Raw genomic sequence first — 15,843 nt, 5'->3', positions numbered from 1 at the left:
ATGCATAGCCATGGTTGGCTCTACCATGCTATGAAGATCAATGTAGTTCAAACCATTATGTTGTGAAGAGCTGGGTCTTGAGTAATTAACTCAAGGGTTTCTGATGTCGAGGTTTGCTGTTGATGTCTTCCAAAGAGCAAATTTTGTAGCTTGTGTGCTCTCTCTTGGATTGTACCATCAAAATGCTTCAGCACATTGATTGATTGAGCTGTTAGTAGCACTTTTGACTGTTGTCAAGATTTTTCTCGCCATTGGTAGCTTGGTCTGCTTGGTGTTGTATGGTGTGGTGGAGTCTTTTGAGACTTAATTCGCCATTGCTTGATTGGTTTTACGGTTTGTGGAGAAGATAAGTGCTCCTTTTTCTTCCAAACCATTTTCATGTTAGGATCCTTGCTCGGAGATGCTCGTCTCTGTGTTTTAACCCTTGGAACCTTCTTTTGTTTTGTCGGTGAAGTTTTAGGCACCGAGATCTGAATCGGTTTATCCTTAAGCTGTGCTTTTGGTACCCAAATATACCTGACTCCTTGCATGCTACTTGTAGCATTTGATTGTCGAGGGGATGGAGAATATTGACTACTTCGTGGTTTGGTCTGCTGATTGTTTCTTTTCCATTCTTCCTTGCTTGGTGCAATTGAAACAATGACTTGCCCTCCTTTAGGTGATAGCTTTAGCTGATTTGTATCCCAATCTGGTACTGCTTTGTATGTTCGCATCCAGGGAATTCCAAGAATCATCGTCTCATTCATGTGTTCATCTGGTAAGCATACAGATCGATGAGGACATGAACATCCATGTACTATCACGTTCAAGTTGACTACTCCCAATGTTGGAGTTGGGTTCTTGTTGCATCCTTTGATTGTCGCTATTCCGGCTGGCAATGCTTGACTTGTTTCCTTTTTGTACGTGGAATAACTTACTGCATTTACTCTAGCTCTTGTGTCGACCAAAGCATTGGTGCTATGATTTTTGAGTTGTACTTTGATGCACAGATCCATTCTGTCTAACGAGTCATCATCTATTGAAACTACATCTTTAGGTACTTCCCATTGTCGGTCATCTATTTCTAGAGTGTTGATGGGAATCAGTATCTGTTGATTCTTGAGAGCAGCTTTCCGCTTGAGTACCCGAAGCCGAGCTTCCTCTTGGGCTTCATCAATAACCTACTGTCGTTTAATCTTCCTTTGCTTGGTTGCATGCATTCTTTCTAGTAATTCATTGGTTAGCAGCAAATTGTATTTCTTTAAATGACATCCACTAATCCAATTAGCCATTGGTTCACCATCTAGGGTGGACGATTTTACTACTACACTTGGAGATACATCTTCAGTGGTAAACGGTCCGTTTCTCTTTTTCTTAAACTTGGGAATGTGTTGCTTAAGGGAGTAGACTAAAACTAAGTCCCCTATTTTGAATTATTTTGTGATTAAGTGGGAATCAAAAAAGTGTTTTTGTTTCTGCCTTTGTGCATAGATGTGAACTACAACAGTTAGCCTTTGCTCATCTACCTTTTCCAACTCTTCAAGTCTTTCTAACAATTCATGTCCAATCCACTCAAGATTCTGTGCTACCCTTAATGTCGGCAATAGAAATTCTATTGGAAGTATGGCATCAAGACCATAAACAAGGTTGAAGGGTGTAGCATTTAAAGCTGTTTTGAATGAAACTCGATAAGCCCATAGAGCAACATGGAGATTCATTTCCCAATCTGTCCTTCCTGAACTAACTACTTTAGTCAGCACTGAGCTAATAATTTTATTCTTATACTCAACTTGTTCGTTTGCTTGTGGGTGACAGGGAGCTGACTTGTTATGGATGACCATAAATTCATTAAGAAAATACTCGATTACCTCATTGAGGAAATGAGTTCCCCAATGAATGACAATTTCTATTGGTAGTCCATATCTCGTGAATACATACTCATATAAGAATGCAGCAGTGGTTCTGGCATCATTCTTCTGAGTTGCTTTAGCCTCAGCCCACTTGGTCAAATAGTCCGTAGCTACAATGATATATTGAGCTTGGGTTCTATAAGCAGGTGGTTGTATTGGTCCAACAAAATCTATACCCCATTTTGAGAAGGCTCTAGCCCCCATCATTGGTCTTAAGAGCATGCTATCTACTCGTGTTGGCATTTTTGCTCGTTGACAAGCATCACACCTTCGAACAAACATTTCGATAGCCAAAGAAAAATATATAATGACTAAATATAACATTGAGCAAGCGAATTCCAAACTTGCCAAGGTTAGAAAAGGTGAGAGGGAGGGGAGTAACTTTAGAGAGGAATGAAGAGGGGGAAGGGGAACAAGTTTGCACAAGTGGTAAACACCAAACGCGTTTCGCAATTTAAGCTCTTCAGTGGTGTTACCCTTACAAAAGGAGTAGGAGGGTTTAAATAGGTTTTCACCTAAGGGAGGAGGGGTTCACAAGGTAGTAGGTACAGAGTTTAATAGAGGAGAAAGACTCTTCAATAGAGGGGAATTAACTCTAAAGTGGGGTGGGGAAAAGGAGGGAAAGAGAGAGGTTTAAAGAGTGCTTATAGGTGGTAGAAAGAGGAAGGGATTAAGACCAAAATTAGTGGAGGGTGGGAAAATGAGGGAAATTATTCTTGTCAACAACCTTCAAAAAAGCTATGATGCATACTGCGACATTGTAGAAGAGAGGCTCTTAGACCTCACCAAGATGCTTGCCGCCATCTCGTTTCCAAGAGTCCAACCTTCGGCGTGGCCTAATCAACTCCTCTCATGGAATCTTTCCTCTCTTCATGAGTTTGATGCTCAACTTCAAAATGCGATCCTCCAAACCCATTTGGCCTCTTTCTTGAACACGGCGGCGCATAGTGCTAGGAAGACGGCACAAGCTACCATCTTGGAGGAAGAGGAGTCTCTACCCAAAGAAGAAACGGTGGGAGAGTTGGTGCATCATGAGGTCACCACTCAAATGAAAAACCTTCTCTCACCACCCCCAAAGAGGTCTCCTAAACTTAAAGCCTCCCATCATCGCGTAGTCCTTAATAAAAAACCCCTCCCTTGGAAAGAGCATCTCATGAAGAGGGCTTTCATCAACCCTTCAAAAAACATAAACCCTCCTTCCCGGGGATCCTCTCCTCCTCCTCCACCCCTTGTAAACCGCCCTTTACTTCCTCCTCCAAAAGCCTTTTTGTTTACCCTCCCCCCTCTCCCAACCTCTCTCATGTTCCTCCCCTTTTGTAAAAACACCAAACTGTCCGTTGGGCCCTTATTTTCCCACCCCTTTCCCTCACCCTCAACCTCCCCACCCCAAGCATAGCCTCCCTAAAAACCTAGAATGTCAAAAAACTTGCAATGGAGGAGGAAGAATTAGGTTTGGAGAACCCTTCCTCTTGGGTCCTCTTGCTCTTCTCCCAATCCCCTCTCTTTCCTAACCTTTGGACCCCTCCTCCATGTAACTCCTTTTTTCTTCCCCTCTCTTCCCACAATAAAAGAAAAAGGTCTAGGTATTGGCTCCCCCTCACCAACCCACATCTCTACAAAATCTTAGCCTTAGGTAAGCAAACTCTTTTTTCTCTTGAGCATAAAATTACTAACCTCTCCTTTCACAACTTAGCCAATCGCTCTCTCTCCTCCTCGGAGCGGAGAATTTTAGGCCTAGGTCTTAACTACATTCCGCCCTCCCCTCCTCCACCTTCTTCTTCTATCTTCGGAGCATACTCCAACCTTGAGAGAAGCTTACAACTCAAACTCTTTTTCAATAGAACACTCCCTCCTTCTCCTTCCTTTTCTCTCCCCAATCCCTCTTGGTACCATCCTTCTCACTCCACCACCCTTGAGCTTGCTTTTGAGGATACTTTCTCTCGTTTAAAACCCCTCCTTGATCGTTCTTCTCCTTTCCTTCCTAAAACCTTCTTGATTGATGCCATTTCTTCGTGCTCTGGGAAGCTCTATCCAAAGCCTCTTTCCCTATCCTAAAGTCAACTTCATTCTTTCCCTTGCCTCTCTCATTCTTAACCACCATTACATCTCTTTCAAAGGTAAGTTCTAGCATCAGGTTAAAGGCATCGCTATGGGGTCGAATTTTGCAGTGGTGTATGCGTGTATTTTTCTTTGCTCCTTAGAAGAACATGGGAACCTTCTCTCTTCCCCTTATCTCCTATACTTTAAGAGGTCCATAGACGACGCTTTTGGAGTTTGGGATGGCCACACTGCTTGCTTAAAAAAGCTCCTCCTTGAGTATGGGCATCCTCTCCAAGAGCATATAAAGATCACTCTCGTCATCTCCTCAGAGGAAGCCTTTATTTTGGACATACACTTTTTCAAAGGGCCCTCCTTCTGCTCTAAGGGGATCCGGCACACACATTGCCACCAAAAACCTCTTAACTCCTACAACTATATGAACGTCGCCTTCCAAGTCTTCTAATTAACGTTCAAGTAACCCAACGGTCCCCTAACTAGCCTAGACTTGCACTAATTTGCCATAATTGTGCGGCTTTCAAGTTCCTTTTAGCAATTTCCTAATTATGCGTTCGTATTTTCCTTACGGTACTATGCTTCGTATTCCAAATATATCTGCCTTCCCAGTTCGTAGTCCAACTCTCTAATATGCAAGATTACTCATGTATGCTCTCCAGATATGCTATTTATGGTTAAAATCTGAGTTCCCATATACATTTCTAATGGAATTTTTAGTCAAAATTCATCAGCATGCAATTATCCAGAATATCTATTTGACTGCTATAATTCAAAACTACACTTCAGAACTCATACATTTTAGACTCATAAAACAAAGCAATCACTCATTGGATTTCAAATTAATGAACATTGCAACTAGAATCATTGAATAGATTTGCAAATTTTTCCATAAAAAAACACCAGAATAATCTTGTAATGATGTAAATTTCTATTGAAATGCCAAAAACTGTCAATAATTCAATTCCCCTTCCCAAATGCCACTTACCATGCAAAAATGTGCAGCATTTCATTTCCAAGTATGCTTTTAATACAGATAAGTCTTCAAACAATCAGATTTGTTTTCAATTATGAAGCTAACAATGCAAATAATGAAACTAGCAATACTTCTTTCTAATGTTATGAACTTGTTTAGAAATCAACAAAAACTAACCAGTGAATTTTAACTTTTGATTGCGTGTATTTTGCTTTCTGTCTCCATCTGGATTCGAGCAGCGGCTCCTCTCACTTGAAAGTGAGTCACTCCGCGGCAAGACTTTGGATTCGTTTACCAAATTTCACTCTCTTTCTCTCTTCTCTCACTTAGCAAGGTATTTATTCTCTCTCTATCTCACTCATTCTCATACACACCACTTTCCTGGCGGACTACTTTAGAACCCCATCAAGTCCCTTCATTCAGGGCGCAACAAAGACAACCCCTACTGGTCCCATCCTGCTCTCGATTTTCAGACAGAGGATTAATTTTCTCTTTCTTTATGCCTTTTACTGTAGCGCTATGCTTGCAAAGAGTAACACACACACAGACTCAAGCAATTCGATACACACAAGAAGTCAAAAAACGCAATCTCTCTCTATCTTTCTTAACTTCAACATATTGGCAGTCTATTCTCCCTCTCTGTCTTTCTTCAGCGCTACCCCAAATTCATTCTCTCTCCTTAAAAACACACAGGTGTTTCTGATTGGTAATCTCCTCTTGCTCTCAACCGCACTAGGCTTAGCCTGTAGCGCCTTCTCTTTCTCTCTTACTAATTATGGAACACACACACAATTACCGTATACAAGGAAGCCTCCTCCACTCTCTCCTCCTCGGGCGCGTGAACTCACCAAGCAGCATTTGGCTTCAGGCGGCTCTCCATACAATCAACACACACACAGTGAATCAAATGAATAGATATACACGCAAGAAATCACAAAACAGAAAATCCCTCTCTCTGTCTTTCTTCAGCGCTACCCATTTCTCTCTACTTTCGCTTACTGTGTATGCTATATTATGCAAGCAAGGATAACACACACTCACGCACACAGAGAGACCTTCTCAAGCTGGTCAGTACACACACAGTTAAGCAACCGAAATCTCTCTCTCCTTCTTTCTCTCTCTAAGAAAAACCAGCGCTATACTCTCTCTCTCCTTCTCCTATCTGGAGCGCCCCCTTCAGGCTCCCTCTTTCTTGGCAAGAAACTATCTCTCTCACCTCTTCTTGCTCTCGCGACTCCCCGTTTCTCTCCCTGGCGCCCCCACCTTCAACTGTTTTTTTCTCACGTGACAGTTTTCGACCTCCTCAATAATCATTAAAAAAAACTTTATTGTAAATGAGTACCCATAAGTCCTTATTCCCACTACACACAAAAAGTTATTCTCGAAATCTTGTCCGGCAATCGCAACTCGGCTCTCATCGACTCAGCCCTTCCTGGCGGTCCCCAAACTCTCTCGTGACTTAGGCTGGCTCGTGCCTCCTGTACTCGGCCTCTTTCAGGTTTCTTCTCATCTTTAGTTCAACTCTCATCTGCTAAATCTTTAAGGTCTCTTGGGATAGTTTCCTAGGACGTTAAAACTCTTTTCTTTTCTCACCTCGACTTACTGCAGAGCAGGGCTCACCTTTCCTCTAACTCTCAACCCGCACGTTAAAACTCTTTTCTTTTCTCACCTCGACTTACTGCAGAGCAGGGCTCACCTTTCCTCTAACTCTCAACCCGCTCGGCAAGGAAACCTAAAACCCTTGTTCACAGCTCGTCTCTCTCTCTCATTATCTGCCCCAAAAGAAAGTTGGCTTCTTTCACGTTCTTTCTCTCTCCTACACTTCATACTCAGTAACCTTGTGGCACACAGTCCTCTCTGTCAATATCACACTTATGCTTGACACTTTAATTATAAGCTTCCCGCAAACAATGACCAATCATTCAAATTTCAATGGCAGTTATATGCAACAGTCATAAAATCATACTAAACAAGCATTATGATGCAGTGATTTACATACATATGCTCCTAATATTCCCATGCAGGTTCCCAAATTAATGTCAAAAGTTTACAATTTTGGTGTAGATTGATGGGTCTACATTCCCCCCACACTAAAATTTGAAGTCGTCCTCGACGAAAAAGTAAATAACTTGGACATTGCCAAAAACTTCTTGACTTGCTGCAACATTTCCAGCTTGGCAGCCACACTTTGAAAAATAACTGGCTCCTCTCCTTAACTGCGAACGTCCTCGTGAGCATAAAATCTGAAACACATGACACTAACACCAGTAGTCTGTCCATTTTTTACTTATGGTAAAACAAGAACGAGATTTGTTTCAATCAATAAAACCATTAATTAGTCAATTAGTGACAACTCAGTGACAAATTAATAAACACTAGACCATAGTTATATAAACATGTTGGGCCCAGAAAACGTATATACCCTTACTAACTAGCATTTACAAAGATTTAAAAATCACAAACCTAAACCTGACCAACAGCAAGTAAAATTAATAATATGGTGACTAGTTAATGGAATAACTATAAACCGCCCTAGGCAAGACCATAAATTTATTACTGTTTAATAGCAAGAACGACGCCCCTCCATGGCGCTAGAGCTCTATAGAGGTAAACCAATTAAGCCCTATATTATAGAAACTATACAGTATTCACATCTAAGTGGAAATCATCGCCTTTATTTCATTTCCCTTCTTTTGAATTCCCAAGTTTTTTTTTTTTTTTTGCATTCTTTTTCTTGTTTTTGTTTTTATTTTGATTTTTAGTAAGCTACATCAGACTTGATTGTTTTTTTTTTTTTTTTTTCCCCGCACACATTCCACTCTCACTGCTGCGTCGAGCAGGAATTATTAGCACTTACACTTCCACCCTGTACAAAACCTGGCTACGGCTCGTGGCTCTGTCACTAGAGACAAAGTGGATCCACCCACCTACCAAACTTGTACGGCGACGGTCACACAACATATAACATATAAGTTTTGTTTTATTCTTCCCTTGGCTCATCACTAGTGTAAATTAACTAGCATACCGACCATAATCTAGAGTTTAAAGGTCTATACTCCTAACCACAGAGACCTACATCACTTCTAAGGGATCGTTAGATCACCATTAAGAGCATAAATATATTGCCCAAAACTAGTTTAGCTAAAGTGATTCTATTAAATAATCACCTTTACTACCTTTCTCAGCCACTAACAGCTTGGTCACCGGTCAGTGATTGCTAAGTCTAGATAAAGGAAAGTTAAAAAGAACATATAAACCCCCTAGGCTAACAAGTCTAATATAACTATGAATAGTGTTGTACTAACTTGTCACTAACACATCTATTACAGCAAGCACACAAATAATCAAAATTAAATAACTGAACAGTATTAGTAGAAGTAGACCACCTGGTTAATCTGCTTGAAAATGCTCCACTTTAGAGCTACTTCCCCAGAAATAGCTCTGACAGTCAGCTTCAATTTGTAACAGGTACTTCTTCGCAAAATTGCTCGGTTCTGCAAAAAGATTAGACTACACTCCCCCTAAAGGAATGTAGATATCCTACTCCTAATTTTTATGGGTTTTTGTTTTTGTTTGTTTGTTTTTGTTTTTTTGTTTTTTTGTTTTTTTGTTTTTTTTTATATAATATATATATATATATATATTTAACCTCTTTCTACATATTACGAAATAGTGTAGGTGCATTAGCTAAGCCAAAAGGTGTTGCACGCTGAAGACCCCCTCCATAGGGTAAAGCCTGGCCATATTGGATTGCCGCATGCTGCCTAGGCAACAACACATGATATAATCCCCTAGGTAAACCCAAGGGTATCCCCTCATCCTCATCATCAAGAGTAATAAACTCCAAATCTTCGAGGGGGTCAGCCATGATGTCCTCATCTAAGACGGGAAACATCTCCATGAATGCTACAGGGTCATTTTCACAAAAATACCCGAAGAGCGTAATCAAAAACCGTAAATAGTCCCAATCATGCACCTCTAAATCAAAACCCATGACCCACCATCTTAATAGCCATTCTACTTCATATAAATCTTCAATCATGCACACAATAGTCTCTATGCCTAACCCACGGACGAAAGGTCTAAACACAGCAAACAAATAGTCTAGAGATGTTTCCATGACTCACCAAGTAGATGGACTGGAATGGGTGTGGTGGTGAACGAGGCGAGAATTCCTGCCATAGAATAACCCTTGTTAACACGCATTCCAAAACAAGTATGAAATAAACAAATTGCTACTACAACTACAACCCCTTTTTTATATATATATATATATTATAGTTTTACCCTTATGTCATTTTTTATATAAAAAAAAAAATACGTGAAATAATGTTTCACTCTCAGAACATTGACTTTAAAAGGATCGAATGCTTTGTCAATGTCCTGAACTAACAAGGACCCATTAGTGAAGGTCCGAAGTATGCTAAAAGGGCCTAGCCATCGTATCTGCAGTTTCCCAGGAAATTTATAGTAACGGCTATCATAAATTAACACCTTATCATCTTTTTTAAATTTCCGAACTTTAATATGGCGATCATGCCAAGCTTTACGTCGCTTTTGCATAGCCTCAAGACTTTGTAAGGCTAGCAAGTGCATCTCGTCGAGTTTAGTCAAGGTAAATAGCCTATCTTTTAAAGACTCCTCCTCACCAAGTTTAGTAGATAAGGCAACCCTTAAGGTTGGAATCTCCTTTTCGATTGGGAATATGGCTTCAACACCATAAACTAAAGTGAAGGGTGTATTTTGTGTGGTTACCTTAAAAGTGGTGCGATAAGCCCATAATGCCTCTGGTAATCGTTCATCCCAATCACGGCGGTTATCGGCTACCGTTTTTGTTAAAATGTTACCCAAAATTCTGTTGGTAACTTCCACTTGCCCATTCGCACGTGGATAATAAGGTGTAGACTTTTGATGTTTAATTTTATAGAGCTCGATCAATTCCCTAATAGTGTCGTTGAGGAAATGAGATCCTCTATCGCTAACCAGCTCCAATGGACAGCCAAATCTTGTAATAATATCCTCATAGAGGAACTTAGCCACATCTAAGGCTCTATCACTTTTCAGAGGCTTAGCTTCAACCCACTTGGTAACATAGTCTGTACAGACCAAAATATATCGATTAGAACGATATTGGGATGGAGGATCTATAGGTCCTACAAAATCTATCCCCCATTTCTCAAATGGTTTCAACGCTAGTATTGGTGTTAACGGCATTGCATATTGAGCAGTGGGTCGACCCACTCGCTGACATTTGTCACACTTTTTACAATGTGCAAAGGAATTCTTATAAACAGTCGGCCACCAATATCCTGCCATCAATACTTTTCTTGCAGTCAATTCCCCTGCAAAATGGCCTCCACAAGGCTCATCATGTAATGCCTTTAAAATTTGATAAATCTCATCCTCTCTTAAGCATCGTCTATAGATTTGTTCACGATGAAAATAGCGATATAAGAAACCCCCCATTAATGAATAATGACGGGCTTGAAGAAGTAGTTTCTTCTTTTCATGCTTAGTCGCTTTATGAGGATATTCAGACGTGCTAAGGAAGCTAGCTATATCGGCATACCACGGTAGCTCACTTTTGACCAAAAACAGGTTAGCATCGGGTAAGTTATCATCAACTCCCCTCTCTGTATCATCAGTGAGTAATCTAGAAAGATGGTCAGCTAACACATGCGACTTGCCTGGTCGTACAACTACCTCAAAGTCAAATTCTTGTAAAAGTAACATCCATCGGATCACTCTCCCAGAAATATCTGGTTTATTTAACAAGTATTTCAATGCAGCATGATCCACATAAAATACAAAATGATTTCCCAATAGATAATGTCAAAATTTATCGACAGAGAAAACCATAGACAGGCATTCTTTTTCGGTTGTATTGTAATTATGCTCAGGGTAGCTTAAGATCCTACTAGCATAGTAGATTGGATGATCAACCCTCTTGTCATCAGCTTGACATAATACAGCCCCAACTGTTGTATGTGATGCATCAGCATGGATATGAAATTCTTTTGTCCAATCAGGACTTACTAGAATTGGCGCTTTTATCAACCGGTCTTTAATATCCTCAAATGCAACTTGACATTTGTCAGTCCACACATAACCCATATCCTTTTTTAGTAAATTTGTCAGAGGACCTACAATTGAAGCAAAGTTCAAAATGAACCTCCTATAGTAATTTGCATGCCCTAGAAATCCTCGCAGTTGACGAATGTTCTGAGGTACTGGCAAATCTTTGATTTTACTAACCTTACTCTCATCTACCGTAATGCCATCTCGCGAGACAACATGCCCCAATAGTATCCCTTTGGTTATCCCAAAGACACACTTCTCAGGGTTTAAAGAAATGCCCATTTCAATACTACGTTCAAACACTAAGGCCAATTTCTCAGGCATGTCCTCTTCAGTTCCTTGTACTGAAAAATCATCTAAGAAAATCTCCATCCATTTTTGTAGAAAATCTTGATAAGCTGCAATCATAACACGTTGGAATGTGGCCGGGGCATTACACAGCCCAAATGGCATAACCCGATAAGCAAATGTTCCCCATTCAGTAGTAAAAGTAGTTTTTGACTGATCATCTTCATGTATTTGAATCTGATTATAGTCACTGAACCCATCCATAAAGGAATAAAGGACATACCCGGCAACACGATCCAAAACTTGATCGGTAAAGGGCAAAGGGAAATGATCTTTCTTAGTTTTCCCATTGAGTTTTCTATAGTCCACGCAGATACGGATTTTCTTATTTTTCTTGGGTACTACCACAATTGGGGAAACCCAATCACTGTAAGCAACCGCATAGATTAATCCCACCTCCAAGAGTTTCATTATTTCTGCCTTTACCAATTCAGCATAAACAGGATTGGTGCGACGCTGACGTTGACAAATAGGTCGAGTCCCATGTTCTAAATCGATATAGTGTTGACATAGTTTAGGCTTGACTCCTCGTAAGTCTTTATACGACCATGCAAAAGCATGTTGATACTTTGTAAGTACTTCTTTGAAACTCTCCAACACTTTTCCTTTTCATTGGCTTCCCAATGTCAAAATTTTTCCTTCTGACACTTCCCATTGAACAGTTGAATTATCTTTCGATAATACAAAGGAAGATTGTGTTCGTGGCATAGCCCTGATTAGAGGGTGTTTGTCCTCCTTGTAAACAACATTTTCAAGTAAATTGTGTTTATTTATAAGAGATTCAGACTGTTCCTTTTTAGTCTCTGTATCACTCATAATAGCCACTGATTGTGTCCCACAATAGGGTACAATCGCAGTTTCATAAGTCCTGGTTGGCAAACCCTTTATATTTACCATATAGGTATCTAGTGTTACTTCAGACATGGAAGAGTTCTCAGTGTGGAATTCTGAGACGTCCGTGATTCCATATTCCTTTGGCTGTTCTTCCATACCTTCCTGTTCATAATAATTTTCCCATTGCTTCAATAATTCTTTGCTATGCTTAGCCTCTAAAATAGCTTGGCCTTTTTCTCTTTCTAGTCGGGCTATTTTTTGTAGCACTTGAGCCATAGCTTCATCTGCTAACTCACTCTCTTTTAATAATTGTTCCCAGATAGCGTTTACTTCTGCTAATGCACTAGACTGTCCTTCAGACTTATCCGTATTCTTTAAGTCATCCTCCAGAGTTATATTAAAACAATTAGCCAAACACTCATCTGAGGTGGACATCCATTGTGCAATGTCCTTGTCAGAATCATAACCCGAAGAATAATGAACTTCATATTCACCCATTCCTAGGTGATGGGCATAATTACCAACACTCTCTGATGTGGAGATTGTCCCAGTGGAATCATCCTCTATCCGCATATGGTAACCATTGTGCAAAAATCGAGAATATTTATCCGTATCTAATGAGAAGCGTTGTTTAATTTCTTCTTCCTCCTCTGATTTATCGCCGCTATAATCTGTGTTGTCTTCTGTTTCTGACACAGTCGATTTTTTATACTCCCGCAAAAATTGTTTAGAGACAACTCGCAATTCTACTCTATCGTCGCGAGGACCAATAGTGATCACTCCTTTATGCCGACTTTGCACACACCTGGCTTGAACAAGCCAAGGTCGTCCTAACAATATTGGGAAAGAGGCTCCATACGAATGTGGTCGGACTATCAAGTAGCTCACATGGAATTCTAGTCCTGCCACTATGGTCTTGATCCCTTGTAAAATACCTAAGGGTTTTACACGTCGTTGATCAGCCAAGCGTAGAATAATGTTCGTAGGTTCGACTTGTTTCAATCCCAACTCCCCCATAGTTTGCTCAGTCATTAAACTGACTGCTGCTCCACCATCTAATTGCACTCCCGTCACACTATGGCTTCCTATTTCCAAGGAAATAGTAGGCGCTTCTAGATCCATAAACATATCTACTACTTGAACTCCTTTTTCTTTAATTGTCTCTGTCATTTTAGAACTTCTTCTCTTCCCTCTCCTATGTACGAGCTTATGATATAATTGCTTCTTACAAAGAGGAGATATCTCTACTAAAGTGGTCAAGTCCAATGATATTTTACAATCTTTCATAGACTCCCATAAATTAAAGATATCTGGTACACTCTTTCTGTGTACTATAGATGTTTGTAATCTTTCTGGAAAAGGTGCTATACCTTTTTTAATTTCTTCCTTTTCTTGTAGTTTAAAAACAATCAGTGATTCATCAGCAGAATGATCCTCCGATGCTTCTTCAGGAGATTCTACAAACTCTTTTATAGAAGAGTTATCAACTTTCTTATTCGCATTCGGAACAATAAACCCTTTATCATGGTCCATCTTTTGAGATCGAGTAACTACCCCAACCATCACAGGTTCTTTAGCAAAAGTCACTCTCCTTGATTTTCGTTTATGAGGGAATGCATCTTGCAGTTGTTCAACCTCTACTAAATTGGCAGAAGTACCTGTACCCTCATCGACCTTCTGTTTCCCTTTGTCATTTTTCAATGAAGTTACCCGTTTTGGGCATACATCTTCATAATGACCCTCCTCGCTACATATGCGACATAATGGTATATAATCTTGATTTTTTCAAGGATTAGGGCAATGGGGAGCTATATGCCCTTCCTATTGACAATTATAGCATACCACAGGGCTAGTTGGCCCCATATTTGGGTTAGTATATCGAAAATTATTCCGGCGAAATGGAGGTTTATACGGAGAATTTCTCCTCGTTTGTCCTTGTAACCTTGGCGTAGGTGGTATCCCCTGTGTTGGTAACCCTTGCCTTTCTTGTTGTAATTGTTGCTGATATGTTTCTGGCAGGCCCCTTTGCATAAAAGGTTGAGGTGGTGGACCTATCTCATAAGTCATATTGCTCCTATCCATAAAGTTATAATTAGTTTGCATAGCCTTTACTTGTCGGTGCTCATACGCTTGCTTTACAAAGCAATTGTCTTCCACATGATTGTTTTTTAGACAAAAGGTACAAAACAGTGTACGTACTTGGTCCGGCACTACCCTTGATGCAGTTGGACATTCAGTTGCCAAATGGCCGTAACCGTTGCACTTCCCACACCACACATTGGATCTCATTGGAGGTGCACTCATAGACGGGCCTGCTGCTTGTTGAGCTATAGCATATACTTCTTTCGTTTGAGGCCTTAAAGCACTCAAAATTTCTTCTTTTAATTTTCCAACTGTGACTGTCATTAATTGGACTACCCTCTCTTCTGTGAGAGCTGGTGGTGGTGGTGTACCAGTCTGCAGCATGTATGCTGGAGCTGTCATATATGGATTTGGAGTATAATAAGGAGTTTGATTTGTATTTACCACCACTTGTGGTGGTGTACCTCCATAACCAGATAATGGCTCTTGAGTTCTTGGAATCGGTATAGTGGGAGAAGTAACCATACTAGGTCCACTAAACAATTCTCTTCTCCTCTGTTGGCTTAATTGCACCTCTTCCCAATTTCTAGCTTCTTGTTTAGCAGCTGTTAAGTCTGCCGGTCTTCTTAAACTCACATATTGTTGAGCGTTCGGATCTCGCAAGCCATCTATAAGTCTACCTTTTTAGTATCCTCATTGGGTGCCGTATTTCCCATCTTTCTTACTATTGTCTCTATCCTTTGGATGTAATGATCAATGCTTTCGTTGATCCCCTGCTGAAGATAGTCTAACTGTTGAGCGAGTCTATCTTGGAATCCCTGACGGCGAAACTTTGCTAAAAATGTTGTTGTCAACTCAGGGTAAGTAGCCCTATTTGCTGCTGGTACGTTACCATACCAACGGGCAGCTTCATCCTTAAATGTAGCTGGAAAAATATGTAATTTTTGATCATTATCCACAATTTCGTTTGCTACACATGTTACTTCAAATTTTTGAAGATGAGCATCCGGGTCTTTATCCCAAAGTCCTGCAAACTGTGTAAAGTCTGCCAATCGTATCGTAGCTCGTGCTACAGGCACTGCCATTTGTTCTAACGGGTTTTCAAAGAGTGGGTCCTCCCAAAAATTTAGTACTCGTGGTCTGGGTAAAGCAAATAAATTTCTTAATCCCAAGTCTCGGCACTGGTATAAATTAAATGGTTGGTCAACTATTTCTCTCTCTGGTGTGGGTTGACCCACTAATCTACCTTCTCTCAATCCCTTAATCAGTACTCCTGGTACTTGTTCTAAAAGTAACGCGTTAACGCGCTCAAGTTGATTGGCAAGATCTTGTGCTATTAACTCCTCTCGCTTCTTTCTACGTGCTTCTCTAGCCCTATTTTGGTCTCCTCCTCTGCTAGAATCTGCTCCACTCATACGATACACACAATCGTGTGACTCCTCTCGATACTAATCCTTCAATCAGCGTATACCACTGCTAGGATTTCACGCTCAATCTTTATAATATCCTCTCGAGTTTCTATAAGTGACTTTAGTAATTGATTTACTAAGGGTCGTAAAAGAGGTTTTATTTGGCTCCTATGTG

The 15,843-nt window shown here is 40.3% G+C and overlaps 1 pseudogene; it reads right to left on the bottom strand.

Moving 5' to 3' along the window:
* Positions 1–12,791: 12,791 nt before the first annotated feature.
* LOC147454556 (uncharacterized) lies at positions 12,792–15,344 on the bottom strand (annotated as a pseudogene).
* Between the last annotated feature and the right edge of the window lie 499 nt (positions 15,345–15,843).

This window comes from Adiantum capillus-veneris, chromosome 7, assembly GCF_014529385.1.
Source record: "Adiantum capillus-veneris isolate H3 chromosome 7, ASM1452938v2, whole genome shotgun sequence".
NCBI lineage: Eukaryota > Viridiplantae > Streptophyta > Polypodiopsida > Polypodiales > Pteridaceae > Adiantum > Adiantum capillus-veneris.
The sequence above is the reverse complement of the archived record's forward strand: the minus strand, read 5'-3'. Positions and strand labels throughout refer to the sequence as shown.